Source organism: Pezoporus flaviventris, unplaced genomic scaffold, assembly GCF_033815535.1.
Source record: "Pezoporus flaviventris isolate CSIRO_AGI_PZ_B2104156 unplaced genomic scaffold, CSIRO_AGI_Pfla_v1 ptg000188l, whole genome shotgun sequence".
Classification (NCBI taxonomy): domain Eukaryota; kingdom Metazoa; phylum Chordata; class Aves; order Psittaciformes; family Psittacidae; genus Pezoporus; species Pezoporus flaviventris.
In genome coordinates, this window is record NW_026892736.1 from 2,162,148 (window position 1) to 2,177,469 (window position 15,322).

At 49.4% G+C, this 15,322-nt stretch overlaps 1 long non-coding RNA gene across 1 annotated transcript; it reads right to left on the reverse strand.

Annotated features, from left to right (window-relative positions):
• Nucleotides 1-12,097: 12,097 nt before the first annotated feature.
• LOC133262134 (uncharacterized) lies at nt 12,098-15,108 on the reverse strand. The gene is made up of 3 exons (XR_009741217.1): nt 15,013-15,108; nt 13,711-13,976; nt 12,098-12,307 (listed from the first exon to the last, which is right to left on the reverse strand). It is a non-coding gene; the product is annotated as an uncharacterized LOC133262134 (long non-coding RNA).
• Nucleotides 15,109-15,322: the final 214 nt, after the last annotated feature.

Consider the following 15,322-nt stretch of genomic DNA (forward strand, 5'->3'; position numbering starts at 1 on the left):
GCCCCAGAATCCGATTAGCAGGGAGAAGGCATAAATCACGGCTGCCCCTCCCTGACCCAGCAATACTTAATGCAGGTACGGAGCCCGGGCCACTGGCAGGGAAATCTGATTTGCTCACGAAAGGTTAAGCAACGCAGTGGATGACAAATGGTTGCGATGCTGATGTCTCCTCGGCAGTCATTCATCTCCGCGCCACTCGCCCTGGGATGGAGGGGCTGCCTGAGCAGGCTTGGGGAGATGATTACTCAACGTCACCAAGACGTGTGAAGTGTTAAAGACCCCCCGGCGGGGCACGGGGCAGTCGTTTGTATTCATTACAGATGTCTGCTGGCTCTTCGAGGGGGGGCAGAGACACACGCTCCTCGCTTACGGTCCTTGGTGAAGTGGCAGGACCTGCTTTCGTCTGCCTTGGTGGCCCCAGGCACTTGTTGATCCAGGGCAAGGAACACCCGTCTGAGGAAGGCTGAGAACATCGGGGCTGTTCAGCATGGAGAAGAGAAGCTGCGTGGAGGGCTCAGAGCAGTTTGCAGTGTCTGAAGGGGGCTACAAGGATGATGGGGAGGGACTCTTCATTAGGGACTGGAGTGATAGGAAAAGTGGTGATGGGTTCAAACTGAAACAGGGGAAGTTCAGGTTGGAGATAGGGAGGAAGCTCTCCCCTGTGAGGGTGCTGAGGCGCTGGCACAGGGTGCCCAGAGAAGCTGTGGCTGCCCCATCCCTGGCAGTGTTCAAGGCCAGGTTGGACACAGGGCTTGGAGCAAGCTGCTCTAGTGGAAGGGGTCCCTGCCCGTGGCAGGGGGTTGGAGCTGGATGATCTTAAGGTCCTTTTCAGCTCAAACCACTCTGTGATTCTATGATCTGTTTCTCTTCCATCCACAGTCCTAGTAACAAAACTATCCCAGCAGGGCCAGACAGCCACTGACAGTAGGGAACAGGCCATGTGTAGACCTGGAAAGAACCTGAACTTGCATTGTTTTCATTACTCTCTCCTTTTAAAGCTGAAGCTGTGATGGCCCCAGGGCTGTGTGGAGTATAAGCGATGCTGTGTGGTTCGGTTGATACCCTGGAGGGAAGGAATGCCATCCAGAGGGACCTCGACACGCTTGTGAGGTGGGCTGATGCCAATCTCATGGAGTTTAACCATGCCAAGTGCAAGGTCCTACAGCTGGGTCGGAGCAATCCCAGGCACAGCTACAGGTTGGGCAGAGAAGAGATTCAGAGCAGCCCAAGGAGAAGGACTTGGGGGTGTTGGTGGATGAGAAAATGAACATGAGCCAGCTTCAGTGTGTGCTCACAGCCCAGAAAGCAACCGTGTCCTGGGCTGCATCCAAAGGAGCATGACCAGCAGGGCAAAGGAGGTGATCCTGCCCCTCTGCTCTGCTCTTGTGAGACCTCACCTGGAGCATTGTGTGCAGTTCTGGTATCCTCAACATAAAAAGGACATGGAACTGTTGGAACAAGTCCAGAGGAGGCCTCGAGGATGATCAGGGGCTGGAGCACCTCCTGTATGGAGACAGGCTGAGAAAGTTGGGGCTGTTCAGCCTGGAGAAGAGAAGGCTGCATGGAGACCTCATGGCAGCCTTCCAGTATCTGAAGGGGGGCTATAGGGATGGTGGGGAGGGACTCTTCATTAGGGACTGTAGTGACAGGACAAGGGGTAACGGGTTCAAACTGAAACAGGGGAAGTTTAGATTGGATATAGGGAGGAAATTCTTTCCTGTGAGGGTGGTGAGGCACTGGAATGGGTTGCCCAGGGAGGTTGTGAATGCTCCATCCCTGGCGATGTTCAAGGCCAGGTTGGATGAGGCCTTGGGTGCCATGGTTTAGTGTGAGGTGTCCCTGCCCATGGCAGGGGGGTTGGAACTGGATGATCTTGAGGTCCTTTCCAACCCTGACTATTCTATGATTCTGTCCAAGGAAGGATGGGCAGCAGCTTCTAAGCTGTCACGTTTGGACAGGTCTTCCCTATTTCCCTGCCTAATGCTCTTCCAGTTCTCCACAACATCGTGATTCTCAGGTGAATGTCCTTGATATTGCCCACCTGAGGATGGGCAATTGGCTCCACCAGTGAATGCTCCTCCCTTGGGATCCCCAACCCCACCTGAAGCTTCTCCTGCTCATTGCAGCACAGCTTTGGGGCTTTTTGAGGCAGTGAGATTTGCTTTATAAGGGAGAGATCAGTGAGAGCCCAATAGTTATTATCTGAATTTGCTAGTGGTGGTTACTAGGCACATTGGGCTGTAAAGAGGAAGACCCTGGCTGATGCTCCTCAGCCTTTCAGTCGTATCTGATATGACTGAAACTTTATCTTCATTGGGTCCTTCCCTGCCCTCAGCTCCATGGCTCATGAGAAGGCAGAAAACTATGTGAAAAGCCTGCAGCAGCTTCTGGCAGTGTGCATCTGGGCTGACTTGTGTTGGAATGTGGCTACAGGAGGCAGAAATCTGTAGTTTATCCGGTGCTTCTGGCCTTAGCATGACAGCTTGTGCTGTGAAATGCCTTCAGCTCTTATGTGTGCCTCTTCCTAGGTACAGACTGGGGTATGTCCACATATATCATCTGCTTGGAGGATGGGATATAAGGTAGCCTGCAGTCACTGTGGTTGGAAAAATGTGGGTTTGCATCAGCCTATTGACAGGAGGTGGAACAGAGCATGGGGCAACAACCTGAGGCTCTAGGCTAAGCATTCACTGTGTGTCTGTGATACTCAACCCCATGCTCCCTACCCCATCACAGTCTGTTGTGTCCCACTGAGAGATATCCTGCTCCAATCAGTCTTCTTTCCTCGCTATAGAAAGGCAATTGCTTGAGAGGTGCAAAACTTGGCTGGGGAGTTAAGCTTCCTTGGTGGGATTGGTTTGGAGTCTTGTTGCAAAACATGCCCAGCATGGGGGTGGAGAGAAGATTAAAGCCTCTTCAAACCTGGTATAAGGGTTCAGATCCCTTCATGGCTGAAGCAGCTGGGAATGTGTTGGTCATCTCAAAAGGGGTGGTGGAAGGAGGTATTTCAACAGGGATTTACAGGGAGGAGCAGATAGCACAGCTGGGCTTCATGCTACCTGTGAATGCTACATGCAGATAGCATGTACTGTCAGAAGGATGGGAGCCTTACCAGGTTAAGGGGTGAGTGCAGACAGAGGCAATGCGCAGCTCCAACATGTATTTTATTGCTAAGGGACAGGTCAAAAGTCCCCTGGAGCTGTGATGCAACTTGGAGCAAGCCTTTGGTGTGCAGGAGTGATGTGAGCAGCGTTGGTCAGGGTGCCCATAGCTCTCCACAGGAACCACCAGCTTCCCAAGGAAGCAATGGATCTGGCTCTGCACAAGTTTGACTTCCCACCTCCCTGAGCTATTTCATCTCACCAGTGGATCCAGCCACACGCTGTGCATTACTTTCTGCTTCAGACAGAACTCCCCCTTTCTCCATCATTGCTTGGGAGAAGACAACTCTGCTGTCAACATGGCAGAAGGGATGCAAAGCCAGCTCATCCCCAAGGGCAGACTGGGCTGCACGTTGCCTTCAGGATCTTGTTCTGGACATCTCAGCATCCAAAGCTTCACTGTGGTGCGTACAGAGGCAGAAAATCCCCGTTGTGGGATGATCCCACACATCCAGACCCCAGGAGGGGTGAAGTCGCAGCTTTCCTGCCTGGCTCCAGTGTTTCCTGACTTCAGGAGAGGTTTGTGAGCTTTGTTTGCAGGCTCCTGCGCACGTGTGGTGGCATGCAGGGGTAGATAGCATCTCTCTGGGGTTTGGCCCCAAGGTGCTGGAAGGAGTCCATGAGGGTGAAAACCCAGCCTGGTGTTGGACACTGAGCACAGTATACGTCAGGACTGGCCTTTTGGGGTTACCAGGGCAAGATTTCCCCACCACAGACTTCACCATAAGACCAATCCCTTCAGCCTAACACAGGAAAACATTTCACACCTGCTCGAGTGCTTTCAAGCCTCTGGGATGCTTTCCCGGGGTAGGGCTGCATGGAAAGCCCTGAGGCTGTGTCTATCCCAGCAAATTAAACAGTTCCCGGGTTCAGACACCAATTATCCTCCCTGTTAAATTATTAGCACTCACCCAAGTAATTCCCAGGCATGGCTCAGGAGTGTGCCTGGCCCTAGACCCTTCCCAATAGGCAGGTTGGATGCGGCCACCCTGTTTTGGCAGGCTGGGGAGGTCAGTTCAATGGGCAAAGACTTGTCCTTGGCCAGATGGCCTCGGAGCTGGAGGATGATCCCAAGCACGTCCGTTGTGTTGATGCAGATGTAACCTCAGTGCTTCTGCAGCTCAGACATGAGCAACCAGGCTCAGACCTACAGCTCCAGTCTTTATAGCTTGGACAGTTACCAACCATGCAGCCGTGAATACCTTGGTGATAGTAATTAATTCTAATTGCAGCCATTCATATTAATTTAGAGTAGCATCACTTTTAATTATTTTTCTTTATCCAAGATGCTTATTTTTGCTGATGAAGGGTCATGTCTGCAGCAGCTGATATTGTCACCGGGGGAGGCCTAATTCCTGACAGCAAAGACAAGAAGCCCTCATCTTTCCATCAACTGGTGGAGCACAGTTGGCTCTTCCCATGCTTCCCACCCACCAAAACCTGGGACCCAGCAGTGCGTGTATCAACTGGCACGGGAGAAATCTCCGTCGCCATCCGAGGCTGCCCGGGCTGTCTGCTCCTCCTCTTCCCATGCCATTGCTCATAAAACCCTCGTGCTTACACTGCACTTTGGATCTGCCTGTCTGCCGGGGAGGTGGGATGGGCGGGCGGGATTTGCATGCTGGAATTTCGCCGAGGAAGTTCCTCGCTGCAGAGGGGACTGAATTCTCCCTGGATTTTTGGCTTTTCTTCCTTGTTTTTTGGTTTATTGTACTTATGTTTGTTTTCCCACTCATCCAGTGGACAATCTTTTATGATTTCCCCCTCCAAGGACTACTAGAAAGCAGGTGAATGTGACGTGGGACATCCTTAACCCCAGAGTCACCCTGACCCTGTTCCCGTATAGATAAGTCGATGACTAAAGTATGTCTTGGGCTTTGAGACACACCTTAGTTGCTTGGCTTCCTTCTATATGTTTTTTTTAAGGCTGCTTTCCCCACCCCATTGGGAAAACTGCACCCAAGGAAAGCTGAGTGCATCTGCATCTGGGTAATGCTGTGCCCAGGTACCGCTGGGAAGAACTGATGCTCACAGAGAATCCATTTGCCCCATCAAAAAGAGATGGGAAAGGGAATGTGTGCGCTTGGTTCTGCTGGGCATGGCCCAAGCATGCAGCCTCCCTCTCCAGTTTGGTGCTGTTGGGACCTCTGAGCCCAAATCTGTGGGCTGCAGTGCTGGAAGGACACAGACTGGTTGGAGGCAGTCTGGTGTTGGGCTGCAAAGGAGACTGGAGGACTGGAAATCATGGCCAAGGAAGGAAGATCAAAAGGATTGCAGTTGTTTAGTTTAGGAAATCTATATAATAGTCTACAAATATGTAACAGGCTTCTGGAAAGAGGAAAGGAATGAACTGTTCTCCTTGTTCACCAGGAATGGAACAGGAGGTAATTGGCTTAAATTACATCCAGAGAGGTCGAAGTTAGGAGGAACATTCCTCTATGGTGAGGACAGGGATTTGTGTCGGGGGCTGTAGCGGCGCAGCGTCTCCATCCGTGGAGGTTTGAGAAGAGGGAGGACCAATGAGTTGGGAGTGGTTTGTGCTGAAGTGGATGCTGCATGGGAACCTCTGCATGGATCTGGAGTCAGCAATGGGCTGAATGCCATGACAGGAAAATGCATCTGGAGGGGTTTGAACTGTGCTCAGTGCTGTGGAGGAGGTAGCTCAGGTCTTCCCGGATTTGGGGTTGAGAGGTGTTGGGAGCTTCTGCCTTGTCAATAGTAAGGATGCAAGCTGCTTCATCAAAACGATCTGGTAACAGAGTGGTTTTAAACACTGCTTTAAGGTTTTCTTTCTTGTTTGTTCAAACCCAGATCGTGTCACTAATCTTGTGGCTAATTCAGCTGGGAACAGGCGTTCTTAAGGCAGTTGTGCCGCTGCAGACACAGCAGCATCCTCATCCCCTCTTCCCTTGAGTTGCCCACAACATGCGTTTTTCTTTGACAAAATTAGGAACTAAGCAGTTTACTGCACTGCTTATGAAATCTGGGGCTCCCTGAATGAGATTGCCCTTGGGATCCTTCCAGCCTTATCCCAGTAACATGAATGAGGGTTTTGCCTGTCCCCAGTAAGTGGGTTCCAGCTGAACACTGGGCAAGATTCAGCTTCCAAACTCTCTCACCTAAAAGCAGAGATGCAATTCAGCTGCAGATATGAGGCCAGTACCAGCTTTAGAGAGCTGGGGAGTGCTCCAGCTATCCTTCAAGGAGGATGCAACTCTCCCAGAGGTGCTGAGCTCTTATCATCGGCTCCATATGGACACCTTGGATACCCTGAGCACCTCAAACGCCACTTCGTACCTCTCTGTGGGCAACTGAAATTTGCCTTAACAATATAGTTTGTGTAGTCAGTGCAATGGGAAGCTGTCACCTGACCAAGAGTACGTTGGCATGAGCCAAAGACCACCATACACTGGGAAATATCCCAGAAAGTAGAATAAGGAGGCGTTTGCTCTTATCTGCTGAAAAGCCCATAGGTGGGGCCCCTAGTGACATGGTTTAGTCATGGCTCTGGCAGTGCTGGGTTAATGGTTGCACTTGATCATCTTCAAGGTCTTTTCCAACGCAGTTGATTCTGTGATTCTATGCACTGAGCGATGGCTAACATGGAAGCAGCTGAACCTTGTATGCATCTTTTCTGCAGCATTTAACAAAACAGTGAGATGCTCAAACCAGCTCCAGTCACAAGGGCAGATGAGCTGTAAGAAAAAGGAATTTGTTTGCCCTTTCCCATTCCTGGAGGCCCGTGGTGGGCCTTAGGAAGAAGCAGTATTTTCTGCAAGCATCTTCTCTGAGTGGAGTTGGACACGTTTTCAAGCGTGTGAACCTTCCTGTAGGTCCAGAATAGAGCACGCTTCAAGCCAGGTCCTGGCCGAGGATGACTGTGACTTAATGATGTCAGTTGGGCAATTAGGCAAGAGAGGTGGTTGTCGGGCAGAACAGTAGGTTAGGAAGGGCAGAGGTGGTATGGTTGTTAATCCCATAAAACAGAGAGAAAAGAGAGGCAATAACTGCCTGTAAAGCAGAAAAGCTGCTGTTGGGGAAGCCTGTAAAACGCTGTGAGAGCAGCACTGCTCTTCAATCCGTCATCTTTAGTGCCAGCAGTCACAAGCTCTGTTCTTGGGCTTTTTCTTTCCTGGGTGTGTTTGCTGGTGGTGAACAAGGCTGAGATACGAGTGGGGATGGTGAAGCAGAGGGGACTGTGGTGCTTCTCATGGTGGCCAGAGCAGGACCTGGTTCTCCTTTGGTCACACCAGGGCTAAAAGGGAAAGAATCGCCTCTTCCTCCACACTGTGTCACCTCTTGCTGGGGCTGGTGCCTGGTGAGTGACTTAGGACCAAGGTCTCTGTTCAGTGAATAAGTACTTGACTGACAGTACTTGGCTCCCAGGAGCATCCTTCATGGGAAGAGGTAGGAGAGCAACCAGTGAAAACTGTGACTGTGGGACATCCCTGAGCACAGCAGGAGGTTGCTCTGTTCCTCATAGTCCCACAAAGGTTCATGGAGGGCTTTGAAGGACGGGTTCTTTCTGCATATCCATGGTAGGCAACCTTGAGCAGGGCAGGGAGGGTGAAGTACCTCTCCCAAAGCAGAAGCAGGCCTCTAAGCACCTAATGCAACTAGGTAAAGTGGAGACTGGTGATGGGGGCTGAGCTTTCAGGCTAGGTAGCACCCCTTTGAGATATTCAAGCCAGATACCACCCATTTCATCTTCTGCCTAATTGGGTTCCCGTCCTCTTTCATCTGCTTCCACTGATGGGTATCTCATGACATTCATTTGCCTTTCCTTGCTGCCCACTCTTTTCCTGGAAGAAAGAGAAAAGGGGAATACCCCCACATCCCATTCTTCCTTTGGCTGAGGGCAGATGCTGAGTGGGACCCCACCACCCTGAGATGCTTCCAAGCCTGGTGGTGGGACGTGTGTGTGCGGGCAGGGAAGCCAGGGAAAGGAACAGGAGCTTTTTCTCTTCCCGGCGACGCCGACGTGGTGATCAGAGGAGCTGGCCAGAGTCCTAATGAAGATAAATGAATATCCCCTCTCCTCCGCTCCTCCAGCTTTTATTGATGGGCTGTGGGGTGAAAGGCGAGAGCCTGAATGTTCATTTAAGCAGACGTCACGAGTTTCTTTGGAGGGGAAGGTGTAAGAAAAACCGCCTTGTGCTTGAAAGTTACTCCAAGATGAGCACGCTCGGCTTTACAAGCCTTTCTCCATTCCTTCCCCATCCATCACTTCCCGGGACCCCTTTGTAAATGCAAATTGCACTTTGATAGAAATAATGCACTGAGCCTCTATTAGTGTCTGCGTAATGGAGAGGGCTATTTTAATGCAATCATTCTTAAAAGAAGCTCCTCTGGGCCTTAGTTTAGGCTGTGTATCAAAAACCAATCTGAAAACATGCTCCTCCCCTGCCCTCCGCTCCCTCCCGTCTCTGACTTTTCCAGGCGCTGGGATACTTCTTATTCGGGTTTTTTGGGGGATTCATGGAGCAGCCTTGGGGTTTGACATGTCAATGAGAGCTCAGGCAGACACCTCATCTGAGCTGGTCCCCAGGACAAGGCTTGGTGTTCCAGGCTGGGACATCTGGACCATGGGATGCTGAACATCGTGATGGTGACCAGGGGATGGTGATGGTGAACTTAATGGAGGGACAACCCACATCCTTCAGAGGTTGCCATCTGGGGAAGGTTCAGCTGTGATTTTTAGGGGGATGAGGTGCCTCATTCCCTGGAACTGCTTCTTCCCAGGCTCTCTTATGTGCTTTCTAGCAGGAGGAAGCTTCTTCAGTCCCAGCTATAAACATCTCATGTGTGAGATTTGCAGAGCAGCCCCTGGGATCCCTGATGTGTTTGTGCACTCGGCAAACTGATGTTCTCATGTCCTAGCCTGATCTCTCCCTCCCAGGGTGTGCAGCAGCAGCTCCAGCACTGAAATCAGTTTAAGCTGCTTTAAAAAGAGGGGAAAAAAGGAATGATTTAAGCCATTGAGATCCCTCTCCACACACGCACTTTGGGAGGTCAGGAAAAAAACCTGCTTTGAACTGTTTAAAAACAAATCTGAAGCATCATTCATCTTCATTAATGAGATATTTAACCAGTCCCTTTTAATAACTTCTTGATGCATATGCCAAATGAAAAAAAACCATATTTTTGTCTCATTTTCTGCTTAAGAAGCCATTATTTTGGTCTCATTTTCGGATTAAAAGGCCATTATGCTCCATGCCCCTTCTCTCCTTAACCCCTAAATCCTGCTTTTCGTACCCTGGTATCATCATCACGCTCCCTTGGACCAGCACAGGGTCCTCCGTGTGCACCACTGTGATTTGTGCTGCTGAGGGTCTCCTCACAAGTCAGGGGTAGGCGGTGACTTTTACCACTTCTCCTGGGTCTTCCACAGCACTGCTGTGCAGGATTGAATCTCTTGGAGAGGTTAATCCCGGTGGATCAGTCTGTCAGCCTCCTCCTACTGTTGGGGTATGAATTATACTGGATGCTGGAGTGGATTTTCTCCCATTGCTGGAAATCAAAGCAATTCAGTAGCATGAATTAGAAGCCCCTTCCCAAGGGATAGCTCCAAAAGTGTGGTCCTCCAGCACCTTCCCATGGGAGAGGAGCTATTTAGTGCTAGGCAGAAACATCAGAGCAAGCCACAGAGTGGTTCTTCTGAACTCTGGGGTGGGGACAACCACTTTTTGGGGGTCCCAACAAGAAAGATATGGGGAAAGAAAAGTCCTTTCATAGATCAGAGAAGCGGCATGGAGAACAAAGGGAGGAAACATAGAAAGCACAAGGGGGTATTTTCCTGTTTCTCGAAGAGCAGAAGAAGAGGAATGGGGAAGGCAGCATCGTTAAAGTGAAATCCCTGACTGGAATGACAAAAGGAAAAGAAATTAAAGCCAGATTTGTTCCCCTGGGCTGAAGGAAGGAGGATCCCTTTTAGTTTGTGCCTTCTTTCTTGTTTCCTTTAAAGACAGGAGATCAATTGCGGGGCTTAATGAGAACCGTCTAGTGTGAGAGGTAGACAATGAGAGATGGAGAAGGATGTCCCAGCATCCTGGAGATTTTACAGCAGTTTTGAGCATTGGGATCCATCCCTGGAAGCCACAACCCATCTCTGGGCTGTTGCATTGTGCATTGTGAGCATCGTGTAGTGCTAAGCCTGAGTGGGGACCACCGGTGGCAGTTCCCATCCATCATCCTTGCGTCCATGGGTCCATCATCCTTGCGTCCATGGGTCCATCATCCTTGTGTCCATGGGTCCATCCTCTGGTGCACACACAGTAAGAGTTGGTGATGCAGACACAAGGTGTTTGTGGCCAGTCGTGCCACATCCTTTGGGGCTGCCACAGTACTGATGGCACCTACAGACATGCTCCCCAGGAGCTGCATGTAGAGTTGTTGCCCATGATCCCTCATTAGGATCTTCCTCATCCTCCTCATTAGGAGGCTCCAATGTAGAAGCTCCAAGTGTAGGAAGCTTTAGGGCACTGAGTTCATGTTGTAGGTATTCTTGAGTGAGGAGTTTACCAAGAGCTAAGGAGGACTTGTTTGGATGCTACTGAGATGTCCCTTTGGAGAAAAAGGTGAGCTCCTCATGGGGAAACCTCTCTGGGAAAGTGTCCCATAGAGCATCTCAGCATTCCTGGAGACCTTCAAAGGAGATAGAGGATGCTCGCAGATACAAATAAACCTGCTCTTTGTGTGCTAAACTTATGCCAACACAGATACCCCATCTCTCCTAGGTTTAAACCCCATTGCTCATCAGAAGGCAAGGATGGGGATAAAATCCCTGCTCATTCCCCTCCTCATCCTAGGAATGCCCCCCCCTCCCTTTCCCGACTCCATGGGCTGAGCTGGAAGTGCTTGGACACATCCATACCTCTCCAGGAGGAGCAAAGCCTCTCAAATCGGTGCGGAGCCACCTCTTCGGAGGCCTCAGCATCTGGCCCTGGGGATGCATCCTGTTTCAGAGTGAATTATTCTCTCTGTCACTTGATAGGTGTCAAGCCCAGCACGATCCCTTGAGCTTCCGCCGGAGAGAGGGACCTTTCATGGGGCAGGTAAGGGGGACGGGGAGGAGGGGGGGCAGGTCTGTGCTAATAGCTCTGAACTTGGCTCAGGCCTCTTAATGGATGCAAATGAGCTTTTAGCTACTGGGTCAGTCTGCGGTGTTTTGTGCAAAGGTTTTGTGCTCTTCACGGTAACTGTTCACGTGGCCGGCTTGAATGGCAAGGGGCACGGCCGAGGCTGAAAGGATGAGCAGGAACCTTCTCATACCAAAATGTTAACAACTTCCTCCCCACGCTGCTTGCCAGCTCTGGAGATCTGATATGGTTCCATCCAGGGCTCAAAAAAAACCCTTTGCAAAGTGGTTTTTCTCTTCTGGGGCCTCATCACCTTGGATATTTAACACTCGTGGATGGATCTGCTCGCAAACAGGAGCAGAGGATGCAGAAGGGGGGCAATGCCACCCAGATATCCTGTACTAGGGTCCCCAGCTAGCCCAATGGGGCACCCCATGAAGCATCTCGCTATTGCTGAAGCTACTGATTTCTGTTCCCATCATAAATCCAGGCTATTATTTTCTGTATTAAGATGGGGTTTGCCACCTTAAAAAAAAAACACCTGAATGTAGATCACACTGGGTATGAATTTCTTTCCCTGGTTTTTAACTGGGAGCATGGATTGATTTTTGGGTTTTAAGGTAGTTTTCCTTAAATGAAAACTGATAGGAAAATCTCCTTGTAACTCAGTGATCCTAATGGTGGGCTAGAGAAACCATCAGTGAGTGTTTTAGTAGATGGAAAATATTCAGAGCCAGGATCACCCCACCTCATCCATGAGTGAAATACCAATTTATTCTGTTTTCTCTTAATCATAAGGTCACAGAAGCAGATTGGTGCTGTTGGAAACAGGATGAATCATATTTGATAGAAAATGAGCCATGTTGTTTTCAGCTTTTTGTTCCACACGTCCTTAAGAGAAATGGGAAACTTCTTCAAACTTCCCAACCCAAACTTCCCAAAGCTAGAAACACTAGTTGTGAAAAATGCTGGTTTCTTCCTCCTCCTCCTCGGTGTCTTTCCTCTCTCACAAACTTCCCTCTCATTTTCTAGTCAGAGAGAGGAAAGTTGTCCCTTCCTTATGCTTTGCTGGAAAAAAAGTGGTAAAATGAAAATGAATTCATTCTGATGAGGGAAAAAGAGCTAGTTTATGGCTTATTATTATTTATTATTAATATTTATTAATTATTATTATTATTGAAAAAATATTAAATATCAGTTGTGCCTAACTGGGATGCCAGCCTGGTGTTATCGCTCCCCTATCCTGCTTTCCACCTCTTGTCCCCAAGACTGGGTGATCTCCTTTGTCCCAGGAGCACCATCCTGCACCCATGTGCACCAGCTTTAGAGCAGGTTGCAAACCCAGGGGCCCTCAGTGGAGTTTCTACCTGAGGGTCCCCCTCTGTGCCATCAGCAGGTCCTTGGGTGCTTGACCCCAAAGATCACAGCAAAAGGGTGGCTCCATCCCAGAGCATCTTCCCTCTCTTTAAGGCTTCTTGGCCGGCAGGGCTGCAGGTGCTGCAGGCTGCGAGATGCAGGGTTAGCAGGGGGTTCCATCACTTAGTGTGCCCTAAATGCTGGTGCCCTGAACACTGGGTGCCCCTAACACCAGGTACATCCACCCTTAATATACCCTGAGTGCCCTGCTGCAGGCAAGCTCTGGAGCTGGCTGCTACCCTCAGCTATTTGAGCCAGAAGAAAAGACATTTAAAGAAGATATGGAGGGGAAAGGGGCTTTTTTGCTGGTCCTTTAGGAAAGAATCTCCTCGGGGAGAACCCAGTGTGTCTCTGGAGGGCACTCTATGCCCAGCACAAGCCGAGCCCTTCATTTCGGTGCTTGAGCAGACAATGAATCCCGCGCTGAACTTCCTCTCGTTTGAGGCTCGATGTGGTTTTCATTTGGGTCTTGTTTTGTTTTCTTTCTTTTCTTTTGCTCCCCTCCTTCTTCCCTATTTTTCCCAGCGGGATTGAATAAGTAGAGCAGGCAGGAGTGCATCGCCGTGGGTAGGTTAATGTGCGCGTCGGCTCCAGCCCTTAAAATCAGGAGCTGCTGTGTAAAAGCTGATGGTCTCTGCTCCTCTCTCCCCATGAATATTTTAAACTCTTTTTTCAAAGGATTTTGGATGAGTTTTGGAGAGGAAGCAGGAGCAGGGAGGGGAAAGGGAGCTGGTGAGAGGCTTTAGCATGGAGAGAAGGGTAAAAGTCCAGGATAATGGTATAAATCCCACCCCCCTTCGTGTACATACTCAGCGGGGAAAACCTGGTCTTAGAAAGAGTTTCCTGATCAAACTTTGAATTATTCCCACTCAGTGTGTCCTTGACGTTGCCTCCTCAGCAGTGTTTTGTATTAAAACCGCTGGGCTCTAAATAGTGTTTCAGCAGCATCTTCAAAATCTCATCTCCTGAAAACATATACGTGCACACATGTACCCCTCACTCCCTCCTTCCTTCCCTCCCTTCCTCCCTCCCAGCCGGTCCCTGTCTCGGATTACCCTGGCATTTTCTTTTGAGATGAACGGAGAAACTTCACCGTAGTTTATTTTCCTTCAGAGCAGGGTAAGATGTTTCTCGTTATGCCTTTTTAATTCTCTAAAAGGCCGCATGGCATGTAGAATAATAGGGGCTGTATTCTTGCAATGATGCAAAAATCCTTCGCAGCCCACCCTTTCGAGTAATTAGCTGCTGCTCGCAGAAGACCCAGGCAAGGGAAAAGCCAGATGGTTTTCCAACAGGGCTGAGATTTGGGAAGATGGTTTTGCTGGTAGCAGAATGAAAAATAAGGAAGTTTGTTAGGGAAAAAAAAAAAAAAAAGGAGAATAAATACCAGCCAGAGCTGGCGGGTTGGATATTCAGAAAGGCATTTAAATTAGATTTTTTTGGGCAATGTTTTGCAGAGCTACTATGTAAAAGGAGAGAAAATAGAAAAGCAAGGAGGTAATTTTAATAATAGACACTCAGGAAAAGAATCTCTTCTTGGAAAGAAATTTCAAACCAGGAGACATAAAGGAAAGACTCTGGGTACCTGAGATAATTCATAATATAGAGAAAATCTTGCCAGATTGGGGAGCAAATGAGTTGCATCCCTGCTCATCTAACCCAGCGAGGAGCTTAAATCTTCCTATTTTCAGAAGCAAGGGGAGAAAACATGCGAAGTGTTCCTAATGGAGCATAAAAAAAAAGCAACAGAAGCTCCAAACATTGTGTGCAGCCCCCAGGCAGGCTCCCATGGGAATGCCTGCCCGGGATTCGGGAAGCCCCAAAGGGCATCGAAGCGTTTGGCCACTGGGTTTTGGTTTTGCAGAAGGGATGGTGGGATGGGATGGACTGGGGGGAGGTAAAAGGGGCTGAAAGTGACTACAAAATGCTGTTGCCATGTGGAGTGACACCTGGGAGAAGAAAATTGAATGTGGATGGGGATAAAGCCGTGAGTGGGATAACCCCAAAGGGGTGGGATAACACCGAGAGACTGTATGGGTGATGCTGGAGCACCTTCCCAAGGGACCATCCAGAACTCAGCCCCTATCAGAGTTTGACAAAAAGGTGCTTATTGCTTTAAAAGCTTTAGAAGGTGTAAAAATAAAGGATTTGAGTGATCTTCTGTTTATTTTATTTGTGTATCTCTCCGTAGCCATCCTCTAATAACGCCTGAAGCGGGACCAAGCCGCGTCTCTTTTTCTTGGGAGAAGGCAGATGCATAGAAAGGGGAATATCAAAATGATCTCGTTTCTGTCTCTCTTCGGTCTCATATTGAACAAAGGACAGATGGGAACAAGAAAGGAAGAAAAAAATCTCACCTGTTCCCATCCAGTCTTCGGGAGATCGCAGTCATTATCTCGGCAGCTTCACGTTTCTAAAGGGGCTCCATTTTTCTTCTAAACACTGGCATCTTGTTAAAAACCACACGAGAACCCCCCCATCCGAGTCCCCCACAAACCAAATGCCTTTTTCTTGCCTTTCCCTACCCTCCCCACAGCCCCAGCTTTAACACCTGGGAAAGGAAAGTGGGAAGGGAACCCAACCAAAACACAAATAAAGGCCCCCCAAGCCTGGCTTTTCTCGATGGCGTTTCTCCATCTGACAAAAGCCTTTGGTTTTCTGTCATTC